This window comes from Myotis brandtii, unplaced genomic scaffold (genome assembly GCF_000412655.1).
Source record: "Myotis brandtii unplaced genomic scaffold, ASM41265v1 scaffold347, whole genome shotgun sequence".
NCBI classification, from domain to species: Eukaryota; Metazoa; Chordata; class Mammalia; order Chiroptera; family Vespertilionidae; genus Myotis; species Myotis brandtii.
Window position 1 is genome coordinate 36,099 of NW_005363366.1, and position 4,891 is coordinate 40,989.

Here is a 4,891-nt window from a genome sequence, read left to right on the forward strand (position 1 = left end):
TTTTTTTTTTTTTTTTTTTGGGCCAGCTTTAGCTCTGGGGCCTTGCTGCTGAAAACATAGATACAATGTTGAGGTCTGAGCCCGGCTGAATGGAAGCCCTTTTCTGGGGTTTTGTTTAGCTTCTTATTTGCAACATAGTATATAGTTGCTTAGAGTTGCAACTGAGAGGCTGGCAAGTGAGGCGGGGAACGTTGGAATCTGCAGCAAGCAAGCCTCCCTGCTCGCTTCAGTGCCTGGCTGCCGGCCGCCATCTTGGCTGACAGTTAATTTGCATATACTCACTGATTAGCCAATGAAAAGGGTAGCGGTCGTACGCCAATTACCATGTTTCTCTTTTATTAGTGTAGATGAATGAGTTACCAATAAGATCAAGGAAGAAAAAAAACTACCTGGAAGTAAATGAAAATGAACACACAACAACCCAAAATCTATGGGACACAGGGAAAGCAGTTCTGAAAAAGCAAGAAAAATCTCAAATAAACAATATGAACCTACACCTAAAAGAATTAGAAAGAAAACCCAGAGAACACAGAAGAAAGGAAATAATAAAGATCAGAGCAGGTATAAATGACAGAGTAAAAAAACAAACAAAAAACAATAGTAAAGATCAATTAAACCAAGAGTTGGTTCTTTAAACAGATAAACAAGATTGATGAACCGTTAGCCAGACTCACCAAAAAACATTGAGAGAAGACCCAAATAAATAATATCAGAAATGAAAGAGATGAAGTAATAACTGGCATCACAGAAATACAAATGGCTGTAAGAAAATACTACGAACAACTACCTGCCAACAAATTGGACAACCTGGGCAAAATGGAAAAATTCCTGGAAACATAAAACCTTCCAAAACTGAATCAAGCAGAATCACAAAACCTGAATAGAACAGTAACAAGTAATTAAAAAATAGCCAGCAAACAAAAGACCTGGACCAGATGGTTTCATAGGTTAATTTTACCAAACACTCAAAAAAGTAACATGTATCCTTCCAAAATTATTCCAAAATACTCAAGAGGGGGGAAGACATACAAACTCTTTTTACAAGGCTAGCATTATCTTAATTTCAAAACCAGACAAGATAATACAAAGAAAGAAAATTATAGGCCAATATATCTGATGAACATAGATGCTAAAATCCTCAACCCAATATTAGCAAATCAGATCCAGCAATACATTATAAAGCTCATACACCATGACCAAGTGGGATTTATTCCAGGGATGCAAGGCTGGCACAATATCCACAAATCAATAACTGTGATATATCATATAAACAAATAAAAAATAAAAATCACATTATCATATCAATAGATGCAGAAAAAGCATTTGATAACGCCCAGTATTCATTTATGATAAAAACTCTCGGCAAAGTGGAAGTAGAGAGATCATACCTCAACATAATAAAGGCCAAGTATGAAAAATCTACGGCCAATATCATACTCAATGGGCAAAAACTAAAAGCATTTGTTTCCCTTAAGAACAGGAACAAAACAGGAATGACCTCTTTCACCACTTATTAAACTTAGTGTTGAAAGTCCTACCACAAAAATCAGACAAGAATAAATAAAAGGCATCCAAATTGGAAAGGTGAAAGCACAACAGTCATTATTCGCAAATGACATGATATTGTATGTAGAACATCCTAAAGACTCCACCAAAAAAACTACTAGAGCTAATGAATGAATTCAACAAACTAGCAGGATACAAAATTAATATCTGGAAATTGATGGCATATTTATCTATAATAATAAAAGCATAATATGCTAATTAGACCGCACGTCCTTCCGGACAACCTTCCAGACGAAACCAGGCTGTGAGGGGGAAGCCCGGGTCCTGGGTGCCAGAGGGAAGCCGGTGCCGGCAGCCAGGTGAAGGAAGGCCTACTCTTGCACAAATTTCATGAATCGGGCCTCTAGTATACAATTACAAACTCTCAGAAAGAGAAACTAAGAAAACAATCCCATCTACTACTGCAACAAAAAGTAAGGTACCTAGGAATAAACTTAACTAAGGGGGTAGAAGACCTGTACTCGGAAAACTATAGGAAATTGAAGAAAGAAATTGAGGAAGATATAAATAAGTGTAAGTACATATTGTGTTCATGGATTGGAAGAATTGACATCATTAAGATGTGCATAATACCCAAAGCAATCTATAGATCCAACTCAATTCCTATTAAATTACCAATGGCATATTTCACAGATCTAGAACAAATATTACAAAGAATTATATGAAACCCAAAAAGACACAAAAAAGCCTCAGCAATCTTGAGGAGAACACAGTTGTAGGATATCAAGTTATATTACAAAGCCACTGTAATAAAAACAGACTGGAACTGGTACAAAAACAGGCATATAGATCAATGGAACAGAACAGAGAGCCTCAAAATCAACCTATGCCTCTATGCTCAATTAATATTTCACAAAGGAGGCAAGAGTCTCCTATGGAGTAAAGTCAGTCTCTTTCATAAATGGTGCTGGGAAAATTGGACAGTAACATGCAAAACAATGCAACTAGACTTCCAATTTACACAACACACAAGAATAAACTCAAAATGGATAAAAGACTTATATGTAAGTCACAAAACCACAAAAATCCTAGAAAACATAGGCAGTAAAATCTCAGACATCTCTCAAAGCAATATTTTTGCAGATATATCTCCAAGGGCAATGGAAACACGGGGGGGGGGGGGGGGGGAAATGGGACTACATTGAACTAAAAAGATTCTGCACAGCAAAAGAAACCATTAAAATAATGAAAAAGAACCGACTGTATATGTGAACATATTCACCAATGATTCATTTGATAAGGGGATAATCTCCAAAATATATAAATAACTTATACAACTCAATAGCAGGATGACAAATAAGCCAATTAAAAAATGGGCAGGCCTGGCAGGCGTGGCTCAGTGATTGGGCATTGACCTATGAACCAGGAGGTCACAGTTCAATTCCTGGTCAGGGCACATGCCCGGGTTGCAGGCTCGATCCCAAGTAGGGGCTGTGCAAGAGACAGCCAAATGATGATTCAATCTCATCATTGATGTCTGTCTCTCTCTCCCTCTCCCTTCCTCTCTAAAATCAATAATATATATATAAAATATATTTTTTTTTAAACGGGCAAAGGGACACTGTCAGAAAAATGTTAGTGGAGTAAGTGGATGCTAGATAGACATGCTCCCAGGACCAAACTGGAATTACATTAAAAAATGTTTTTTTAAAAAATCCTGAATAATCAACTGAAGATTAGCAAGAGAGAACCCTGATAATCAAGGACAGAAAGTGGACCACATAGAGACTGACATTTGCTACCCAGGTGGTTTTGTCTGGGGAAGACAGTGGACCCACCCTATTGGAAAACACCTTGCCCCACAGTGGGGAGTTCCTGAGGCGCATTAAGAGACTGAGAATAACAATTAGCCTCCAGGCAGAAGCAATTGGCCCACCCTGTTGGAAAAACTCACCACACCTGTGGAGGATTGCCTAAGGTCTACTCAAGACTGAATCAAGTAAGTCTGCAGGCAGAGGCAGACTTTTGAGTCTGCCTGATCTAATTAGTCAGAAACAGCGTTTGACACTGTCCTGCACTATAGATTGAGAGGCGTAGAAGATCTACCTAATACATAGTCACAAACCCAAACAGGCAGCCAAATTGAGGAGATAAAAAAACAACCCCCAAATGAAAGAACAAGAGAATTCTCCAGAAGAAGAGATAAATGAAATGGAGATAAGAAATTTATCTTCAGAGTTCAGAATAATGATGGTAAAGATGCTCAACAGCATGAGAAAAGATATAGTAACTATAAAAATGAAAATAAAGAACAATATAGCACAAATAAAGAACACGTAGGAAGGAATACACAGCAGATTAGGGGAGGCTGAGAATCGGATAAGTGAAATAGAAGAGGGTAGAAAAAAATCACTCAGAGAACCAAACAGAAAAACAAGTAAAGCAGGAGGATGGCTTAAGGTAGCTGTGGGACAACATGAAACGTAACAATATTCACATAGTAGGTGTGCCAGAAGAGGCAGAAAGGGAAAAAGGGATAGAGAACATGTTTGAAGAAACAATGGCAGAAAACTTCCCTAACCTGGTTAAGGAAAAAGTCACACAAGTTCAGGAAGCATAGAGAACCCAAAGCAAGAAGAACCCAAACAGACCCACGCCCAGACACATCATAATTAAAATGCCAAAAATTAAAGACAAAGAAAGACCATTAAAGACAAGAAAGAGAAAAGCAAACTGTTACCTACAAAGGAGCTCCCATAAGGCTGTCATCTGATTTCTCACCAGAAACTCTACAGGCCAAAAGGGAATGGCATGAAGTAGTCAAGCTAATGGAAAGCAGGATCTGAGACCAAGATTACTATATCCAGCAAGTGGTGAAATAAAGAGCTTCCCAGACCAAAAAGAAAAAAAAAAAAAGGCTAAAGGAGTTCATCACCACCAAGGCAGCATTACAAGAAATGCTAAAGGGACTGCTGTAATGAGAACAATATAGAAATGTAGGCATACAGAATTAAAATACCAATATAAGTACCTATCAATAATAACTTTAAATGTAAATGGATTAAATACTCTAATTAAAAGACATAGGGCAGCTGAATGGATATAAAAACATGACCCAAATATATGCTGTCTACAAGAGACCCACCTCAGCACAAAAGACTCACACAAGAGGAGAGTGAAGGGATGGAAAAAAATTTCCATGCAAATGGAAAAGGAAAAACAACAACAACACTGGGTAGCAATACTAATGTCTGACAAAATACACTTTAAAATGAAGGCCATCACAAGAGACAACAAAGATAACTACAAAATACTAAAGGGATCGATCCAAGAGGATATAACCCTGGTAAAAATATATGCACCCAATACAGGAGCACCTAGATAT